At 33.5% G+C, this 23,773-nt stretch overlaps 1 long non-coding RNA gene across 2 annotated transcripts; it reads right to left on the reverse strand.

The window, feature by feature from the left end:
• Positions 1 to 17,912: 17,912 nt before the first annotated feature.
• On the reverse strand, positions 17,913 to 23,678 carry LOC145092284 (uncharacterized). 2 transcript variants are annotated; one of them, XR_013702478.1, is made up of 4 exons: positions 23,203 to 23,678; positions 23,036 to 23,114; positions 21,057 to 21,117; positions 17,913 to 18,116 (listed from the first exon to the last, which is right to left on the reverse strand). It is a non-coding gene; the product is annotated as an uncharacterized LOC145092284 (long non-coding RNA). The 2 variants fall into 2 exon arrangements; XR_013702477.1 differs by lacking the exon at positions 17,913 to 18,116 and having other exon boundaries at positions 20,881 to 21,117; positions 23,203 to 23,672.
• Between the last annotated feature and the right edge of the window lie 95 nt (positions 23,679 to 23,773).

Consider the following 23,773-nt stretch of genomic DNA (forward strand, 5'->3'; position numbering starts at 1 on the left):
GAGGAAGGTGGTGGTTTGGAAAAGTGAAAGTAGCGGGAAGTAAGCGTAACAAGTATCAATCCTTTTTTTCACGGTGAAAACTGAAATCTATAAAGATGTATTGTTAATTTCTTCATTGATATCTAGTATATATATCTACAAATGTTTCCTAATTCTAAGATAACTAGGATACAATTGCTACTTGCCTTATGGAATATGAGTTGAATACGAAGCAACAATTACAAAACTTTTATCGTTTGTATAAACAAATAATAGGATGAGAAAAACTGGGAGTCGGGGATTAAGACGGGTGTTTAAATTTTGAAAAAAATCAATATGTGTGGATAAAATTCCATAATTCCGATTTCCCTATGAATATGGAATATTAATCGCAAAAAGTGAGACAGAGTTGAGAAACCTTTATTTGCTTGATAGAGTTATTATTGGTTTTATAATCATAGTGTGTTGTAACATTTTGTCGAAATTTTTTTGCTTATAATTGTCCATAAAATAATTTCGTGCATCAAATCGTCGAAAAAGAAAAAGTTCAAAAACCATGATGCCTTGAAATTACGGGTGGTGAATTAGAAAAAAAAAAATTTAAAAATCAAATATGGTTAATGTGGTAACTACCTCTTATCCATGTTCACATATTGACAACTTTTTTTTTTTTTTTTTTACATATAAAGCAACAAACTTGTTTTAGCTGTTTAAATTATACCAATATTACCGGCTAACCTCCATTTTAACCGGTAACTCCCAAATCCTTCTTTTTCCCTTCTTTTAAATGAGTTAATTTGAGTTACCAGTTAAAATGAAGGTTAGCCGGTAATATTGGTATAATTTAAACAGTTAAAACAAGTTGCTTTGTTATGTACAAAAAAAAAGTTGCCAATATGTGAATACGGATAAGAGGTAGTTACCCTCCTAAGTCATTTTCCCTTTTTAATTTGTCAAAGTGGTTATATTTGATGTTGATGGTGTTTATTTCAATTTCTCGTTGTTATGTAAGATTGTTGGTGTGATTTTCTCCATGTACACACTTGTCAGTATGAACGAGTTCTTCTAATTTGTTGTTCATTGGTTATCATAGTTTGGTAATCGCATTTTGTAACATTCTAAAAATACTAATTAAATTTTTTTTCTTTGAATAAACCTAAAACAACATTCCTTCATTCCAAAACCCGAATCAAATATAAAATGTATCAACTAGTTATCAAATTACAAAACAAGTCATCGAATGAGGAACACTAGTCGATGCGATGCAATCATGTCGAGCCTTTCCCCTTGGAACCGGAAGTACCTAAAACATAAACATGAAATCGTAAGCACAAATCTTAGTGAGTTACCTAAAATACTGCATACGATACACACATATCAGCTCGAAGCTGTAACTGGTCTATTTCACCCCCGAGTCTATTTGAACTCAATAGGTGTTTTTTAACCGAACGGGTCTATTTCACCCCACATACATATAGCATACAGGCATATCAACAAGAGTCACAAAAACAACAAGCACATACAGGCATATCCATAAGAGTCACAAAGACAACTAGCATCCTACAAACATAATCTAGTGGGTCGAGATTGGTGTCTTCGACCCCGAGTATAGTGAAGAGACTCACCTCACAGACGAAATCAACATCAACTTTCACAGCAGAACTATGGGTGCTAAACACCACCTAAAAAACCACACAAAGTGAACCCTTGGACTACCTTCCAATCTAACAATTTGGTCAAAAGTCAACAATGTCAAAGTCAAAGTCAAAGTCATATAAGTCGACCTCCACGACGTGGCCATCCCATGGCCACATCGTGGCCCATGGGTCTAAACTCAATAAAAATCCAATTCAAACAACACAAGATGGCCTCAAACGATCTCCACGTTGTAGCAGCCACCCGCCATGTCGTGGCTAACAGAAAAAACAATTGTGGCTCTCCTTTAGCCCCCATGTCGTAGCAGCCACCTGCCATGCCGTGGCGACGCTGAAATGATGTTCTTAAGCCATTCAACCCTTAATTCACTAACCCCTTAACCTATTTCTACAGAATGCTTCTAGGGCCCTAAAGGTCCATAAAAATCTAAACTTTATGGACATGTATGCCCCATGCATTTCCTTTCCCAAGTTATGTCAAATGTGGAGAAATGTGACTTAATACCAAAACATGATACACAAATTACCACAAGATTGTAGATCTACATGATATAGTACTCAAGGGACATAGAAGGATCATAAAATTGCTAACTTTATCTCTTATAATCTTCCAAACACAAACAAGAGTCCAAAATGTGCTAAAACTTCTAGGTCTATGAAGATAACAATATTAAGAATGGAACTAGAACGCTCACCAATGGTCCAAAGAGTAAACACGAGGGGGATGGAGGTGGATTGTGTTGGAGTAGGTGTCTAAGCCCATAACTATTATTGATATGTACTTGACCCGAGAGTAGCATGGTCCATTTGGGTTGCATGGCACCAGAACAATCTGAAGGATGGATAATTGAGAAGCGGTGATTTATGGTTTATTAATATATTATAAGTTCTAATATATTAATATGAAATCATATTATTTAATTAGTATTGATCAAGAATTAATTTGGAATTAATTTTGTGATCAAAAGAGACTAATTAAATATAAGGGGTTGATTTGGTAAATCATTCATTCTTATAAAGCAGGCTTATGATCCATAGTTCTTCATGTTGGGCTAAACCCATGGATACTCCATGGAGGTTTTAACCCATGGAGCATGAGGGATATGGAAAGCCATTAGGGTTTACATGGTGTAACCATAGTTTGCCACACTATATAAGAACCCCTCTAGCTCATGAAATTGGAACTTAAGTGGGCACTAAGGAGTGACTAGTGGAAACACAAGGGGGCAAGCCAATTTTATGAAGTGCAAGTGACCTCTTCTCAACTTCCTCCATTTGTTAGTGGTGTTGTGTGTTTCCATTTGAGGTGCAACACTTGGGGCACTAAGCTCTTAAAGCTCCAAGCAACAAGCTACAAGAAAAGGTATGTCATCTAACTTGTTTATTACCCAAGTATCAAAGTTTTGTATGCTAGTTAGGGTAATACCATGGAAAGTTAAAGTTTGTATGTATAATAGAGAAAACACAGATCCAAGGTATTTAGGGTTGCATGTACACCTTAGGAGTGTTAGAATGCTTAAAACCCAACAGTGGTATCAGAGCCTAGGCTTGTTTTCAATTATACTTGATGCAACTTGTGTTAAAAGCTTGAAAAATCGAATTTTTGGCTTTCTGGACAGTGAAATCGCCGAGTCCACTAAGGAACTCACCGAGCCCAAGCACAAATTCATCCAACGCGCCGAGTCAGCTCATGCACTCGACGAGTTGGTGCTCCTGGATGCAGATTTTCGAGTTTTTTTTGGCTGAAATTGGACTAGGATCATTACCCTAAGCTATTTTTGAACTTACAAACCTGTTTTTGATGTACTGATGATCATGCTTATCCAATTTAAAAGATAATTGTCAAAGTTTCATGTTTTGTATTAGTTTATATAGTTAGACTAATTACATGAAATTTGTTTGATATGAATTGTCTTGTTCTTATGAGTTTAATTTAAATCATTGACAAAATTGTTTGATTTTTGTAAGTTACAATAGCTTATCTAAATGTTTTGATGAATTCCATAACTTGTCCTCAAGTTATGGAAAATGAAAAGTGTTTTTAAAGAGACTATTAAATTTAGGTTATGAACTTGAAGAGTCTTTTTCCCATAAATGGTTTTATGAACTCCATAACTTGTCCTCAAGTTATGGATTTTCAAGAGTATTTTCATTAAAACCTATATTAAACTCATAAGTTATGGATTCCAAAAGTTTTTTGAATAGTTCAAAACTTGCCCTCAAATTTTGGAATTTGTAAATGTAAAAGTCTAACTTTTGAAACATTTAGTTCCAAACCCTAGAATTTTAAAAGTTTAAAATTCAATCCTTATACTATTATAATATTATAGGTTTAATATATATATATATATATATATATATATATATATATATATATATATATATAAGAGTAAAGTCAGTCTTACTGTTAGTAGACATCATTCACGAAATCGGTCTATAAGGGGGTATAAGGTTACTGCCTATAAAATGGCAGTTTAATGGGTGTCCACTCTTACCCACCGCTTCCTTGACTGGTGGAGGGTCGTTAGCCGAACGGGTAGGATAGGACTCTAATTATCCCTTCATTAAAAGGTATAATGATAAATATAAAGTAACTAAACACTTTTAAATTCCCAAATCTTAGTTACTTAGGAACATGTGAACATGGTGCTAACCCATGAAATTGCACTTTGCACCTTGTTAAGTCATTAGTGGAGCGTGTGTGGTTAACTGGCACACTAATCTGGACTGACAGTGCGTGGCAAAGGGTAGCTTGATGTTAATCATAGATCAATAGTGTGTGTGTGGTTAACCGACACATTGATTAGGTGGTTGTAACATTGGGTGTACCAATCTAATTTACATGGTTATTCACACCTTGTTTGTGATCCTCGGCATCTCAGTCACAAACTTGAAGGGAACAATCGAGATTTAAACATGCCATTGAATTGTTCAATGAATCTCAAAGGATCTAGGAGTTTCAATTCACTTAAAACCTAAAATTCTTTTTCGTTTTTCGTGGTAGAAATTGGTAAATCGTCATTTACCTACCTTCAAATATTTTGCAGTTTGGATAACGGCATTCCTCTTCCAAATTGTAAAATATTTTGTTGGATCCTAGCCTTAATATTTCATTTGGGTGTTATATTAAGGACTAAATCAACTAACTTGAATTTCTCCCATTGTAGATGTCTAGTTTAGACAATTGTGGTCTTCCCAAATCCTTTGGAACAAGCTTTCCCCTTGAAGATGATGTCCCGCGGTTGGATCGTGGAAGTCATACTTCACTTCCTATACCTCCTCCAATTATTCTCCCTAACCTACAAGTTCAAAGACTTGAAAAATTCATGGTCACTCAAGCCCTACCTGCAATGAAACATCAAGATGGAAGGCCTGTGTGTACTCACGTCTTGGAGATGAATTCACATATTGACAGGCTGAGAGTATTGGGTGTTGTTGTCTCGAGGAAGTTGGAAGTTGACTAGGTTCTTCAATCACTTCCTGAGTCATATAGTGAGTTCATTAAGGACTACTATGTGACAGACCACGAAACGACCCTTATAGATCTTGCCTATTTGCTTGTTGTTGCTGAGTCAACAATGATTTGGCGCACTAGAAAAGCAAATTTGATTGGAAGATCTACTCCCCAAACTTCCATGGACATTGAAAATGGAAACATTGGAAGTCCAGAAAAGATTTCTCTTTCCAAGGGAAAGAGAAAAGCTAAGTCTGAGATTGTCTCGTGTACCATTCTCAAAGAGTCTATATGTTTCTATTGCCAAGAAAAGGGTCATTGGTTGCGAAGCTGCCCTGGCTACCTAAAAGATCTGAGAAAAGGTAGAATCGAAAAGTTTGACTCTGCTTCAGGTAAGTCTACTGTCTAACTCTTTTAAAGTTCCTAATTGTTGATTCTTGATACATGATATAACAAGGTTGCATTTTGATGTTTTGTAGGATCATGCAAAGGGAAGGAAGCTTAAAGGAAGAGTGTGTTGAATCTGATCGCGAAAATGGATTTCTATCGCATGGTTCGATGATCGGATTTTTGAGTTGTTGCTTAGGGGTTATGATAGATAGCTAGAAAATATGTAATAACCTAGTTTTCATTTGTAATTGCATTGTAAGGAAAAGATTTTTTTTTGTATTTTATAAATAAATAAAATTTTGTTTTATTTTTATATCTCCTTGCAATGACATTTATGAAAAAAATGATGTTTGTATGTTTCTAGCAATATTAGAAATATGAATTTGATTATTTCATTTGTGGTAGTGTCTAAATTTACCAAATAAGAAAAGATTCTCATCACCCAAGTTTCAATTAGATAGAAACTTGGAATGATGCAAGTTGCATTGTATGATGAATTTCATATTTGGTAAATTAAGACGAATTCCTTGTTCACATGTATATGTGAGTCAAGTGAAGGACTAGGGAATCGGGTACACTGGGTGTGCGCTGGTCAAGATCCACCACAAGGATTGATAAAACTATTTGTCATGATTTACTAAAGTTTAGTAAACATGGTTATGCTTACAAGTTTAAGTATTATTCTGAAACATTGGAAAAGGTTCAATGTATGGCAGAACGAATGAGAAGAATCAAATTAGGCAGAAAGATAAAATTTTCTCCAATCTGAAAAGATGGGAGAGTACCTTAGTATCGTGTTTTATGATCATCTTAATGTTTATGGAAAAACCATATCACAATTGATTGTCTAAATGCATTTGTATAGCTAAGAAGATGAATCGTGAATTGTTGAAATAGTTTAAATCAAGAAGATGAGTCATACTTCGTTCCCAAAACAAGTCTTTGTCACACTCGAAAACCGGAACGGCGGAAACGTTTGGGGGTGGAGGACGTCATGTACAGTATCATAACAAAGCATAGTAGTAAAAAAGCAACAACATCATCCTTTGCATTAATAATATAATGTAATACAAGTGTGTTCTGTGAAGTTTATAAGACACCAAAAATGTAAATCAAAATAAAAGATGAGTCTTGAACGAGCTCCATCTTCTCAAAACCTGGCATTGGTACCTATCTATTGATGACCTGAGAATACAAGTTATTTTGAAAGAGTTTATCAGCTTTAAAGCTGGTGAGTTCATAAACAGTTTAGTGTCATTGTTTGTATTAAAATGTTTGTAATTGTTTGATGTATAAGTTTGTAAATGTTTGTATCTCCTAGAAAATCCTATATTTTCTACTAAACATAGCCTTCTATCAAGGCATCAAATGTTCTGTATGTTTGTTTCTTGTAAGAGTGTGTGTTTTCCCAAATGAGACTATCATCAACCAAAAATATAGTTTTTACATTACCGTTCATGTGAGAAGATCACAATTTGAATGAAGTGGGGAAATAATAATAGTACTGTAGTGTTGTATTATAGTAACTACTGTTGTACTAACTACCTTAATCCGGCTGTTAATTAAGGTGTAATGTGAAATGATTGCACCATACTATCGACTAATAACACGACGATGAAAGACGTCGGAAGAAATGACATTTGGCACCCGTAGACTTGCAAGTCCCACTGTAGCGAACAACAAGGTGTAGGATAGTCAATCCAGTATAGATCTATACACAAACTCACGCTCTCCCTCCAGGAGACTCTAGATACAAATCGGGCCATGACAGTGATGCCATGCCCCGAATAATGGTTCACATTTATGTTATAGTATACTTGTATATGTATCGTATGTTCTTTATGTCTAGTATGTAGTATGTTCTCTTAGTTTCTCATAATAGTATGTTCTCATAGTTTCTCATAATAGTATGTTCTCTTAGTTTCTCATAATAGTATGTATACAAAATATATAACTAATATTTAGATGAAATTCGGACAAATAACCGATACCCTAAGGCCACAACCAAACGAGGAAAAGGAAATAAAGCGAGTTATCAGTCCTAAGTCCTTTAAACATTACTTATATAACTATACATATATAGACATGCATTTGACAATATATATATATATATATATATATATATATATATATATATATATATATATATAAGTTTAATGAAGTTTTGTAAAACATTTGAAGTGTTTAATAATGATGACTTGATGTCAATTTATAATTTGATTTAAAATCAGTTTGGCATATAAGAACAAGTTTGATAAGGAGTTTAACATGTAGAAGAATTTGATAAACATTTTGAAGTAGTTGATTTGATAAAACAGCTACAAGTATAGAAAATCCAATGTTTGATAGTTATTAATCACATGTGATTGATATAATAACTATAATGTTTCAACTTGTATTCCCCCCCCCCCAATAAAAGCATTTAAAATCATTAAAAAAGGTAGATTAAGGGGTATGAACTCCCCTGTAGTGAGTGGTTTGGATGAAGGTGCCGAATAAGGTGCTAAGTGTCAAGTGAAGACTTGAACACACACACACTGATCCTATTTAACATATAAAGACACATATATGTATCTAATTAGTGATTAATACCACTAATTAAGCAAGTAAAGACACCCTAGAACATGGAAAACACTTTAATTCAAGTGTTATAAGATCATAGGGTTGCATCTAAGGGTTGTAGGGCCACACTATGGAGCTTGCGGACCAATGGCAAGTACCCCATGAGTTTACGGCCCATGGGTTTATGGCCCAATGAGTTTACGGCCGTAAACTCATGTTACTTTGTACTATTTGATGTTTAAGGTCCTATAAGTGCATTGGGAGTGTTCTGGACTTGGTTCCAAGGCTTAGGAAGAAGTTGTGGTAACATTGCACCACATATTAGGGTTTACGGCCCAAGGAGATTGCCTTGGCCGTAAACTCTCTTTTGATCTTGATTTCTTGATGTTTTCAAGGTGTAAACTAAGTGATTCAAGCATATAACAAGCTAATGCAAGAGTACTTACAATATAGAAGCTTGAGAGGGTGTTTAAGGTCCAAGAACACTAGTGTGTGCTCTTGGTGAAATGAAGAACACTTGAAGATCTATCAAAATGAAGAGATTTCATGGATGAAATCATGTACAATCACTAGATAAGGAGATGTAACAACAAATCAAAGGAAGAAATTCTTACATTTTTGGAAGATCAAGATGAAGATCTTATGATACTTGAGAGAGAAATGGGGTTTCTTTGACTTGAAATGAAGGAAATGATCAAAAATGATGTAAACTCATGTATTTAACATGAGTTCACGGCCAACTCATAAGTTTACGGCCCAAACAAGAAGGTTTGGCCGTAAACTCCATTTAATGATTTAAGGCTTGATTAAGGCACAATGGACTCTAGCAGATACTTCCTAACACCCGATTCTTGAATAAAGTAGGCTTAGAACACTCAAACAGAATCTAAACAGTGCTAAAAGATAGTAGAAACAAGTCTGAATTTGGTTGAATTGATTGACTGTACAAGATAGAAATTTCGGGTTGTCACAGTCTTAGAGTCATACTCCAAGATTGTAACCTTGAGTGACATAATCTTAAGAAAGGTTTAAAACACTTATCAAATGTAGAGTAAAAGTTTTTTACTCTTGTACATTTGAAATTGGTAACTTGTGATGTTTTGGATAAAACAAAGACCAACTAAGGCCAATCGTGTGAAGTGTTTGTCTTGATAAGAATCCGTACTAACTCTTCAATATTTGATTTATGAAGGAATGATTCATGCAAGAGAATCGTATATATCAAGATGGCAGTGGGAGTCTTAAAGATCTTGGAAAAGCTTCAAGAACTAATCAAGAATAAAACCTATTGTTTATCACTAGCACACGACTTGAGGTTTATAACCTATCATGTTGACATATTCTTATTTCTATGCCCATTCTAGTTAAATTTTACAATGCATGTGAGTTCTATGAGTTCTCGGTTCTTTGCATAACTACTTGGAAGCAATGGTAGGCCCTTGTGCTGCCAAGTGGCGAGAAATTAAGATTGAACAAGTTCAGTCCATATGAGTTTGGATTTGTCACTGAACTTGTCTTCTGATTATGGTTATGACAAATTTCACATGGATAGGAACACATATACCATAAAATCTAAGTGTCATAAGGTTTCTCTCCGATTCATGAAAATGATGGTGAGGAAATACTTTCACTAAGTTGATTTTAAGGAGATAGCAATTATGATATTTGCATTCTCAAATTTGATTATGATTACGACATCCCTTTTCATAATTCGAATTGTAAGAAATGGCAAAATGTCTAAACATTTGAGACTTATTGCTGTAAGTTCTTAAATTGTTTAGACACACATGTGAGCTACCTAAGGAAAGGTATGTGTTTGAGAATCCTAGATAAAGTCTTATCAAAGCATCTGGTGTCAGAAATCTTAACTTTGGTAATGAAAGTCAATGAAGTATTCATTTCTAGAAGTCCAGCTGATTTCTGACTACATGTTAAAGCTAGTGGGAGCATAAGTGTTATGCTAGTAAGATAATAATTATTATATGCTAGTGGGAACATAATCAATTATCGTAAATGTTGTAAGTTAGCACTGTTAATTATAGAAAACAAAAGTTTCAATTCGCAAGTTACAGGGTTTGAAAAGTTTTTTTGCTATAATTAAGGGAGAGATTTCATACTTCATTTCAAAATCTAAAAGCTTAGATTGAGATTTTAATCAAATTTAGTCATATATATATATATATATATATATATATATATATATATATATATATATATATATATATGAGTGTTATGTTGGAATGGTTCAACATAAGGAAATTCTATATATGGATGTGTTAATTGCATTCTAAAAATTTTGGTATGATTATGGCATCCCTCTTCATAATCAAAATTATGAGAACATGACAAATAGAAATATTATAGCAAAAGACTGATTAAGTATCATGTCTTCATGTTAGACATTATGAATCATATCCTGTATACTTCGGGTATAAGATCAATTGCATATGCTATAATATTCTTGTGTTCTAATTTTCCGAATGCCTCGGGCATTTAGAGGGAAAAAGGAATAGAACCGGATATGACTAAAGTGATTAAACAACTATTAAGGACAATCTAAGGTTCGCCAAAGATTTGTCGCTTATGGACAGTTGGAAGTATAGTAATGGAAGGACCATACTAACATTATTATGAATAGATAGGAGTTTATTAATAACGAGTTGTCATATGGCAAATATGGAATGTTTCCATATTAGGAGTTGAAGAATAGATAAGAAAGTTAGAAACTTTTATGCAAGAAGGATGTTCAAAGGAATGTACTTTGAATTTGAGACTTCATTTCCATGCAATTGTCTTGTAACAATCTCCAAAGGAATATTTTGTAATATCATTGGTCAAGTCTCAGTGACTTTTGGCACTTAGACATTACAAAAGAATCATTGCATGATAGTTTAGAATCCAACACTTTCTAGAAGTGACAAGAATTTGGAATTCTTACACTTGCAATAAGGATTTGGAATTTTGAAATGAGCATCATTGAAATGTTTTTTCAATTGATCTATTTCACAAAGTAAGACCATAAACAAACATAGTGTGCATTCTTGGTGTATGACATAACTATTTTTTAGACAAACATAATGTGCATGCTTGGAGCATGGCATAACTATTGTTTTAATTCAAGTATTAACTTTATTATTCAAAACATTATACAATGAATGATGAGTAATCAATATGGCTCAAACGTTTTGGGGCCATATAGGATTAATATTATTTTTGTGTTTCACTTTGCATGTTTTGACTTCCCGAATAACTAGGTTATTCAAACCACTTTGGCTCTGATACCAATTGTTGAGAGAAAAAACTTGAGACACACTTTAAAAAACGTTAGAACAAGTATAGTTACGGAATAGTTTATCTCATAGGATCTAAAAGCTCAACAATAATAATAAGTTAGAGTTAGATAATTAGAGAGTTAGGTGCGAAAATGTAAGGAAATGTAAATGACAGCATGTATTATATCAAGTATACACATAAGTTAATTCTTAACAAGGAATGCATTTAGACCAAGTTAGTAAGTGAGATCAAACTTAGTGATTAAGTCAAGAATGACTTGCTCCAAAGAGAGATAATATTCAGTTATATTTTAGTGAGCTTTGAGAGTACGAAGGAAATGAGAGTAATAACACAATATATGAGATTCAAGATGCGTAGTGTTATCTGATGTTTTGAATAACAAAGATTGAGCTCTATTTATAGAGACTCAAATATTACATTTGTTCAACTATCTAATCGTAGCCATGCAAGGCATACTGGACAAAAGAGAGTATTCTAAGAAAAGCAGATAAAAAGCTAAACTAAGAAAGCTAGATAGTGAACTGCAGATGATGATGACTTCAGATGGGGTTACTGAACAAAGTTGACTGCGAATCTTGGAAGGCTACGGTACACCAAGTTTAAGAGGGTCACTTTTTTGATTCAACAAGCTTATTTATGGGTACATGTCAAAGCTAGTGGGAGCATAAGTGTTATGCTAATAAGAATGTAATTATTATGCTAGTGGGAGCACAATTATTACGTTAAGTGTTGTGTTAACATGCTGTCGCGCGCGTATTAAACAAGTAAATTTATCACTGCTTGGAATACACTAAAAAGATAGCACAGGGAAGCAGGGTCGAATCCTCGGGGACACAACCTAAAAGTCAATGCCTTTTTGCATCAGGCACAATCTAGTCAAGAAGAAATTATTAAGAAGGCGATTTGAATTAAACTAAAAACTAAAATTGCAGTGATATTAAACTAAACAAAAATCAATAATAGAAATGGTTTCAGCTCTGCTGCGACTTTCCTAATCATGCAATCAACCTAGATCTGATTATTTGAGATGCATTCTATCTAAGATGGTACTGAGAAAAACTAACAAGCTCTAGTAATTTTTCTTTTACCTAAATTAGTTAATCAAGACAAGATCTTCAATTAACCCTACTGTCTAATCAAACAAGCTCTTAATTAAGATCAGAAAAGTTGCATTAAGTTCTTTGTAAAATTCCCAGCAACACCCAATACTTCTCACAAGCTCGGAAACGTAAAGGTATGATTTTTACAGTTTATACCATAGTTAAATCCCAAAACGGAACCAATCTGATATTGGTTACTTTTACCAATTTATTAGAACAATTATGGATTCTATTAATTGATTAACTAGAATGATAAAACCCTAGCTAGGTGATCAGACTAACAAGAATTCAAATCAAACATTCATTAAGCTCAAAATTGAAGAATCTAGATAGAAACACAAATCAAAAACCAGATCTAATGATCAATCAAATAAAAAGTACTTGTCTTTGCAGAACTGAAAACTAGGGTTTAGTCAGACATGGCCAAAATATGATGAAAATATATGAAAAGAGACATCAAACAACTAATCTACTTGAAGGAGATGATCCACAATCTTCAGATCTTCAGAAATTGATGAAATCAAAGAAGAAATGCCTCAAAAATCGTATTTTCATCATCTGGTACCTCTGGAATCGCCAACTTTACTTACAGGAATGCAATCAGGGTCTATTTATACGTTCAACAGCAAAAACGGCGCACCTGCGATCACATGTACACAACCTGTGATCGCAGGTTTTGAAATAAATGTGTATGGTGCCTTTTTAATAAATTAGGATGCTATTTTGACACTTTTTGGCCAACCTGCAATCGCATGTACACAACCTGCGATCGCAGGTATTGATTTTTCACTCTCGGATGATTTTGGGCACAAAAGAACCTCGAAGCCAACCTGCGACCAAATCTGCGATCGCAAAAGGGTCACCTGCGATCTCAAGAAGACAACATGCGATCTCAGGTTGTTCCTATGACGTCCGAAATTTTGTCTACTTTTCATATCATTTTGAATCGCGTCAATCGGAGTTACGGTTCTCGAGATATGGTCAAAATACTGACAGGGGGTTAAAGCTGCCAACAACATCCTTTAACTTTAGATTGTAGATTCTTCCTTCGTGTGATCAATTCAATCGGATGTTTCTTGACCAAAGCATCTTCCAAACATTCCTCATAATCCTTCATAAGTCCCAAGCTCCATTTTAAGCTCCAAACGCGCATCTAACTGCTCCCAAAGCATTGCTCCACTCGAACTATCTGAAATCGACATAAAAACATGAGCAGTACGGGAATTCTAACAAAAGACATGAGCTGAAACTTAAATAAATGACATGAAAATGTACAAAATATGATGCTAAAATAATGATAAAAACTACCCTCAAAGATTCATAAAATGGCATCTAACATGTTGCGAGTTCGAAATATTAATTATAGAAAATACAAGTTTCAATTTACAAAGTTATAGAGTTTGAAAAGTTGTCTTGTTATAATTAAGGGAGAGAAACTCATACTTAATTTCAAATCTAAAAGCTTAGATTGAGATTTTAATCAAATTTAGTCAAGGACATATATGAATGTTATGTTGGAATGGTTCAACATAAGGAAATTCTATATATGGAAATATTATAGCTAAAGACTCACGTCTTTATGTAAGACATTATGAATCGTATCCCATATGCTACGAGGATAGGATCGATTGCATATGCTATAATATTTTCGTGTTCTATTTTTCCAAATTCCTAGGGCATTAAGAGGGAAAAAGGATTAAAACCGGATATGACTAAAGTAGTTAAACAATTGTCAAGGACAATCTAAGGTTCGCCGATGATTGGTCGCTTATGGGCAGTTGGAAGTATAGTAATGAATGGACCATATTGACATTATTATGAATAGATAGGATTCTATTAATAATGAGTTGTCATATAGCAAATATAGAAATGTTTACATAATGGGAGTTGGATATTAAACAAATCTATGTGTAGGTTAGAAACTTTTATGCAAGAAGGATGTTTAAAGGAATGTACTTTGAAATTGAGACTTCACTTCCATGGAATTGTTCTTGTAACAATCTCCAAAGGAATATTTTCTAATATCGTTGGCAAAGTCTCTGTGACTTCTGTACCTCGACATTACGAAAGGAATCATTGCATAATAGTTTAGAATCTGACACATTCTAATAGTGGCAAGAATTTGGCATTCTAACACTTGTGATAAAGATTTGGAGTTGTGAAATGAGTTTCATTGAAGAATTAATCAATTGATCTATTTCACAAAGAAAGGACCATAGGTAAACATAGTGTGCATGCTTGGAGCATAGGAAACTATTGTTTTAATTCAAGTATAAAGTTGATAAATCGAAACATTATACAAAGAGTAATGTGTAATCAATATGGTGATTAAATAAAAGGTGTTTTATTTATATTCAAGAGTTTTGAGACCATATTGGATTCGGTTATTCTTGTGTTTCCCGAATAATAAAATTATCAAACTATCCACAGTCGATCATACTTTGGAAGTAGGTATTGAAGCTAGACTGTCATGAATGGGTCTGTAGATTGTCTAAAGGTGTTTAGACATAGCACAAGTTTGTTGCAGTATTCATGAGTACTCCTGTAATAAGATTTGAGTATTGGACTAAACCCACGCTCATTTGAATCACTTCATGGATTTTATCACGAGTGATCATGAGATGATAATATCTTATATTCTTGAAACGGAGAGATATGAGTTGCAGTTTACAAGTCGGTTGCACATTAATGATATGTAAACGCACCAGTAACTCGGTGTTATAAAACGTATCATTGTGTGTGATTTGATGAGTAAATAGAGCAAACACATGAGTCGAAGTTTATCCATTCCTTTTACCCAATGTGGGATAAAAGCGATATCTTTAGGCCCCTTGACGATTTAGTGATGACAACCCTAAGCGCTTGGCCAAGCCTGTACTGATTTGATTTGTTCAATTAGTCAGTCGTCATAAATAGGAAATCAAGAAACAACACATGAACAGAGAGAGTGATTATAATCCATGTTTTAGTTCATACGATATCTAGAAATGGAGGAATATATGATCCCTTATCTTATGGACGCATTACTAATTAGATCAGAGTTCGTCAACGGTCTTTTTTGAGAGCTATGATTGCTAATCGAGTTTTGGATTCGTACTTGCAATTATATTTTTTTAGACTTATGCAAGTGGTAGACTGTTGGATTAGGTGTCTAAGCCCATAACTATAATTAGTATGTACTTGACCCGATACAATCATGGTCCATTTGGGTTGTAACACTCTGGAACAATTTGATATGATGGATGTTTGAGAAAGAGGTTATTGTGATTTATTAATATATTATAAGTATAATATATTAATTGAGAGATCATATATTTAATTTGTATTGATCAAGATGTAATTTGGAATTAATTTAGTGATCAAAAGAGACTAATTAAATTAACGAGGACTGATTGTGTAAATCAATGATATATATAGTTTGGGCTAATGATCCATATTGATTAGTAATGGACTAAGTTCATGTAAGACTCCATGAAGAGTTAGTCCAAAGGGCTTATCATATGGATTATTGGATTAAGGCCCAAGGAAGTGGATTAGGGTTTAACTCTTGGATTCTACACTATATAAATGTAACCCCTAAACCAAAAATCGTGCACTAGTAATTCCAAGAAGCTCTAGACGATTTTTGTGTCTCCAAACCTCTCTCTCAAGTTCCTCCTCTTATTCTTGGTTTGTTATAAGACATTTGAGGCAGCACACTTGAGGTGCTAGGCACTTGAAAGATCAATTCCTACAACCTACAATTAAGTGGTATTCTTCTAACTTACTTTTATGTTTCAATTACCAATATTGTACGCTAGTTGTAGGTTTCTAGCTTTGGATTTTTTTTTTGCATGTATAACTAGAGAAAACTTAGATCCAAATCTATTAGGGTTGTATGTGCACCATAGGAGTGTTAGAGTACACAAAACTCAAAAAGTACGTGCCCTGGCACGACGAGCATGATTGTTGTAGATCATTTCTCTGTTTTAGGTTGAGGACCATTAAGGGCCAAGGTGGAGTCGGGATTGAGTATCTTTAGGTGGATAGGACCTGTGGGCAAGGCCGCATGTTTACGACAATTTAGGAGGGACCTGGTAGAGATCGTAAGATCGAGGTTTTGGATCTTGGGTTGCATGATTGAATGTGTGGTCATTAAGTGGCGCAGAGGGATGTTTGGGTTAGGTTATCCTTGTCTTTTGGGTTCTTGTGAACGTGGTATCTGGATCAGGTATGAGACTGGTAGTATTAGATGGTTAGGGGAAAATCCTTATATCCAGGTAGCGATGGGTTTCCATAATCAGAAAATTTATAGTAAAATGCAAGTGTAGGTCCTTGGTTCCGTAGCTATTCCGTAGGAAAAAAAGTCAATTTTGGTCAAACTCGACTCTTGTGGGTATTTTGTAGGAAATCTTGAGTCATGTGTTTTTGTAGCTATTCTGTAGGAAAATAGTCAATTTTAGTCAAACTTCACACCCGTCGTCCATCCGTAGGCATTCCGTAGCTATCTATTTCCGTAGCTAATCCGTAGGTATTATACATATGGAATTGGCTAGCAAATCCATAGGTATAAATTTCCCACGGGCGTTTATGCTATAGGCCTTTTTTCTTAGCAAATCTGTAGGTATTGACTTATACCTACTGAATACCTACGGATTGTGTGGTAGTTATTGCCACATTTTTCTAGTAATGAAACCGGAAGAGAACACTAGAAAACTGTCAATTCTACACAACCTACCAACTCTATATCATCAAGATTCTACAAATTTATATAAAAGGGAAGAGACCAGAGACTCTCAGTAGAAATTAGAGAGGGTCAGATACCTTAATGGGGATTACCTAAAACTTTGTGGAAGGAAACAACAACTTGGACATGAACAGCACACTCGCAAAACTACGATGCAAATTTTGCATTCTTAAAGAGAAGAAACCAGTTTTAGGGAAGCAAACACTCCAGATGGTGAATTAAATGGGTATCAAAGGAAAATCAAATTTAAGATGAGTATTAGTAGAGGTGACTAGAATTAGAAAGGACTGGTGATCAAAATCCATTTACCTGAGCAGTGGCGGAGCCACCTTAGGGCCAGAGTGAGCCCAGGCCCACCCTCACATTATGAAAATTTTTTGTTAAGCCTAGCCTAACTGACAAGGCCCACCCTTTTCAATTGAATTAGTTTGAACCCCAAATCTTCTTCGTTCAAATCAGCGGGAAATCATATGACAAAGCGTGCACATTAAAAATTATCGTCTTCCAAATTTCTAATTCTCTTAAATCTTAATTGTAGTTGGAAATCGAGCAAGCAAAGCAACATGTTATTCAGTTATTGAATTATTGTATGTTAATATCAAGGTTGGAAAAATCGCTCGACGGTAGCTTGGCGGTGGACTGGGCTCAAGGGATTAATCGGCTAGGCGGGGATTAATCGGAGACCATTAATTATTAAAAAATTAATAAATATAGCATTAATCCTAAGAATATAACATTATATATAACATTAATAAATATAAAATTATATCAATTAAAAATTAATAAATATAACATTATAACATGAAACTATGATTACAAAAACCCCTTTGATCCTTAATACATCACATCTAAATAACTAATTACTGCATTATGAATGTTGAGGGAACAAGAACAGTTTTAGAAGCTTTCTTTCTTGTTCTTTCTCTTGGCTTCTTTGGTTGATTTGTTTCAAAGACCTGGAATTGGACACTAACCTTCAATTAGAACCTTAACACATTAAAAACAAATTAACACATTAACAATGAACCAAACATTATCAATCAAATTAACAGTGAACAGGGTGGATAACTCAAATTACAAAACAACTTAATAGTTAATTAAATAAGGTGAAGTGGTTGGAGGAGAACTCAAATTGCAAAATTAAACAAGCAGAAGTGGAGAATTAAACAAGTCGTTGCATGTTCCTTCCAATTAACCCTCCCTATAATCACTAATCACTCAATTAAACAAGGAATGTGAATCAAATTTCACTGAGACAAAATATCAAACAGTTGGTGTGCACCTGTTGTGATGGATTCAATTACAATACAAACATCAATTCATTTACACTACCCCGTTACAATACCTGATATATCCATGAACGCTGGTTCCATTACAATTTGCATCATGGATTGAATAACTAACCAGCATCACAGATTTAAGGGGGTTGTGACAATCGAGACACATACGTCACACCTCAGACGAAGAACGAATTGATAAGTGACTTCATAATCGAGACATAGACCTCAGACGGTGAATCGGAGTTCCAATTTCCTCCTTCGATCTAGCAGAAAACGGAATTACAGATGGAATGAGTTTGAATTGAATGTGAATCGGAGTTCTCGTGGAATTGAAGATGAATTGGAGTTCCCGTGAGTTTTCGAATTTACCTCAGATGTCCCGATTTCCGACTTTGAATTGAAGGTGAATCGGAATTTTTGTGTCGTCGGAGAAGATGAGTCCACATCTTGGAGAAGAAAGTAGTCGACGATTTCATGTTTCGAGCGATTTCAATTCGTATGAAAGCAATCGGATTCCCATGCTTCACTATCGGCACCCCACATCGATGGAGTTGTGAAAAAAAAATTAACGATACAAGTTTGGAATCCCACATCGCTGGTGGGACAAAAAATGAAGGCAAGCATATCTTATAAAAGGAGACTTAGGTTCCTTTACAAAATCAAACTCAAATGCTCGGTGGGCTAACTGGTTCTTTTGAGCCCATGGTTAGCTGGATCGATATGGCCCAATTAGGAGTCCGAGTTGGACCGATTTAGTCCGAGTTGGACTGATTTTGACAGATATTGACTAAGGCCGATTATTTTACCCTCTAACTCTTACTCGTAAGCGGTTAGAGGCTGCCAAGCGCCTAGGCGCCAATTAATCGGCCGCCTAGGCCGATATTTACAACCATGGTTAGTATTATGTATTTTTAACAAATATAGGGCATATGTTTATTGTATATGTAGGCAATTGAGAAACAAATCAATAACCTGCAAAAAGACTTATTCATGTAATCACATTGGTTGGCTGTTGTGTTTGTTTAGGTAGTAGTGGAGTGAGTAAATCGGAAATTAGAATCCTATTATTTAGATTGTGGGAAATAGATGAAGTTGTCGACAGTCTCACCCCTTTGTTTATTTAATTCCCTTTGTTTATGTAACTGTTTTGTTGCACTTGCAGTACTAAAGAGAAAGTGTCATCCATTTTGCCTTAGATTTTTGAATATACATATTCATCTTTCTTTTCATTCTCTCAAAACTAGCATATGAACGCACCAGCACCAAATAGAACCCCATACTTTCTTTTGTTTTTTTGTTTAGATGTAGCAAAAGACGGAGCAACCCAAAAACAAAAATGTGAAGTTGATATGTTAATTAACTCCTTGCAAAACTTTGATAATTTAAGAGGAACACTCTAAAAATTTTGTTTGGCTTTGCCCCTATAACTGAGTGTTGTATGGGTTAATAAATTACTCGTAAGCTCTTGAACATTTAACACCCTCCCATGGCTACCCAAAACAAAAAGACACCAATGAGAAGAGTGAAAGATATGTAGGTCTATGTGTGTATGTGAGAGAGAGGGAGAGAGGTGGGCCCAATGTTTATTAATAATAAAACATTAAATTAATTACAAAAAATATATAGAAAATGTATCAAAAGGGCATTTTAGTATTTTTAGTTTTCTAGAGGACCAAAACCACAATCAAACTAGATCAAAAGGATCACGAAGTCAAAAAATTCGGGGTTTGGACCAAACCTCGGAAAAATACATACCACATGACCATTTTTGCAATTTTGTCTATATTTTTTTATTTAAATTGACATATACATCATTATAAGATTGAATATAAACGTTAGTTTAATAGGTAAGAATGATATATATGTAATTAGTAGGTGTAAGACTTATCTATTACATGAGTTAATTTTAAAGAAATAATTATGAAATTCTAAACATTTGAGAAGTTTGAATTTATAAGAAAAAAATAGAAAAATACTGAATTATTAAAATTAAATTGTTTGTTTTTCTTTTAAATTAAACAAATAATTTAGATAAATAAACGAAAGAAACTAATGAAACTTTAATTTAGATAATTTGAAATCAGAAGGAAGTCAATTAATGAAATTTATATGTATTTATTATTACATTTATTGCAATTATTATATTTAAATATTATGTGAAAATTAATAAAATAAAAAAAAGCACAAAATGTCATGTGGAAAACAATTAATTGAAAATAACCACAAAATGACATATGACCAATTCAATAAGAGTGTGACATGTAACAATAAGGTCTTTATTTATTAGAGAGGATGGACTTTGGAAGGATATAAATATAATATACTAGGTTAAAACCCGTGGAACCCACGGGTATTAATTTTAAATAGAATTAAAAATTGATTATGTAATAAGTCATTGAAAGTAAGTTGCTATTTTAAATTATCTGACACGAGTAAAACATAAAAGTAACATTCGGTCCAAACCTAGTTAATTATTTGGAAAGCTTTAGGTAAGCAATAGTTCTTAAGGAAGATCGAATAAACAAACTCATACATTACGAAAATCAAATAGATTAAAGTATGTTGCTATTTTTTGGTTTAACCCTTATAAAATAACGAATTGGAGGAGAAAAATACCCATTTCTTTCATACATAATTCCATCATTGCAACACTTTTTTTGCGTCTATAGCTCCAACCCTGCATGTTGTCGACCCAATGTAAGCTTGTAATAAGTAAAATTTGTTAGTTAAAATATATAGAGGTTCAATGAACATAAACAATATCAGAACACTTCAACTCACATATGATCAAAAAGATATGTATGAAATAGCAAGATAACTTGAGGATCAATAATGATATCATATAATATGTTTTAAAACAAAAAATATGAAAAATTTAGAAATTTGATCTTTATAGTATTTTTATTTTTACAATTTTAGTCAAAGGACAAAATGGTCATTTGTAAAGTATCAATTATGGGAATGCTAAAGCATGAAAGCAACCCTTGATTGTGAGGTATCATGTTGGTTTATGCATGAAATAACATCACACTTTCAGTTCTACCTAAAACATGAAAGCATGATGCTATAATAGGAAAAGAGAATCAACATCTAGTATAAAAATCGTTTCCATGACTCATGAATATTGATTTATCGTTGATACTACTTCAAACCATTATCTTTCTAAATAAGGTTCTGCATTCTATAAATTTCGATATACACAAATTATATGATTGAGAAATTAAAATTACATAAAGATCGGTATCTTGACTTATCTATTTGGTCAAACATCAGAACTAAAATTAAAATTAAAATAAAACTAAAACTTTGAATCTTGTCCAACGAAACATATTTTTTTATTTTTTGTTCTATAAAAAAATAAAGGATAGAGACTAATAACGATTTTGTGTAAAAGACATAATGTCCTCACTGTCATCATAAGAAGTAGCCCTAAAGAGTTTTTCCAATCATAAAAATGAGTACATTTTAATTCCATCCAATGAAAAATATTTAACCTTGTCAATAACATATGAGAGAAGCAAAATGGCATGCCCTAAAGAGTTTGGCTGCTCGATTTGATAACCTTTAAATGAAGCAAAATGTTGTATGTATATATATATTTTTTCAATCACTTAAGCTTTTATTTGTAAATTGTAAGACATGTTTGTTCAATTTAGATCATATTAAAATGCCATGTACAGCTGGTCAAGTATTTTTTTCAAAACCAACATCCAAATTTATTTGACGATTTTGCCCTTGTCTAGAAACTCCATCAGCTATGAGTATCTTCAATTTGAAAGCAAATTCAAAAAATCTCTTGTCTATGAAAAAAGACATAAATACCCTCCAACGTAATTAATAAACACAACCTATATACAATGTCTATGCACACACACAAAGGTGAGAAAGAGGGAAAGAACCTTTGGCAATACAAAAAATTAAGATTTCATGCCCACATAAAAATTTGGTCCAAATGGCTCCATTAAATAAAGCTTATGACTCATTCTCTATGACATAAAGTATTAAGGATAAGAAATCATTCATGCACTGTAAAAGTTAATTATTATATTTCATATGTTACCAAAAAAATAATAATAAAACTAATATATCTCAAGGGAGTTAAAAAAATATTATAAAATTATTGCCTGACAACAACCGACTTCAAAGTTGTAAATGAGTATGACATCAAACTATAACATAGAATATTAACATTTTCATGGTCATCACCCTCATAAAATGGTAGAATACCATCAATCCTTACCTTGAAAAAAAAATATAAGTAAGTTAAATTAACATTTTTATAGAAAAAAAAGTCCAAAATTTTATCAAACAATATGTTGTTATACTTATACTACATCTTTATCAAACAATCCTTACCTGAAATTAGAATAAACCCAATGCTCGTGATCAGTCTTAGGAGGCATCACATATTCATAAACAATTCTTAACAAAAACATGTAAAATAATAGAATTGGTTGTGAGACATTTCATCGAACGCTTGTTATGCACAAAAAAAAAATCAACCAAGTTTGTCATACAATTAGGAGTCAGAGAGGTTACCACTAAAAAAATATATCTTACTGATTCAACAATTGTTGAAAGAAACAAAAGTTTACCAATAACCTCATCTCCTTCTACCTCGTCTATCACCTCCATCTCCACGTCAACCTGAGAAACCACCGCTTCCACCACGTCCTGCAATCAATGATTCCCAAATTTGTTTAATACAAATATCACACCAATAAAAAAAAAATCATTGTTGACATTACAGGGAGAAACATACCTCCTCAGATTGGAGCTCTTATTTTTGTAATCAAGAAGAGGATTAGAGTTGTTGCTGCTTGCTAGAATTTATTTATGAAGTGGTTAGGGAAAAATAGAGTGTTAGTGGCAGGAACACTTACAAAGATGTGAGAACAGGAGGGGTATATTGGGATGATAGAGTAGAAGGTGAGAGAGATGGTTTCGATGGAGATGTATATGAAATACATAACGAGTACGCATTAGATATATGCAGCTTGAAGCCCTAGCCAATGGATTTCAAATTTGGAGAAAATTTACATTGTTTTGAAATTGAATTAAAAAAGGAAACAAAATCCCTGATTATTTGGGATATCAATTACTTCGAATTTGAAATTGAATCGTAAAAACTCTCAGATTATTTGGACGGGATTTTATGCCATTAGAGTGTAGAGCAGGAGGGAGGGTAAAATCATAATTTCACTTTGTAAATTTGACGGAAAAAAACATTAGGAAGGGCTGAGAAAATGCCACCCGACATAAATGTATTGTTTTATTAGAATAGAGGATAATGTTATGTTTGTAAGGTGCCTACCGAATTTTCCCTTGGTTTA

Source organism: Lactuca serriola, chromosome 3, assembly GCF_051521515.1.
Source record: "Lactuca serriola cultivar US96UC23 chromosome 3, Lser_US96UC23_V15, whole genome shotgun sequence".
Classification (NCBI taxonomy): Eukaryota; Viridiplantae; Streptophyta; class Magnoliopsida; order Asterales; family Asteraceae; genus Lactuca; species Lactuca serriola.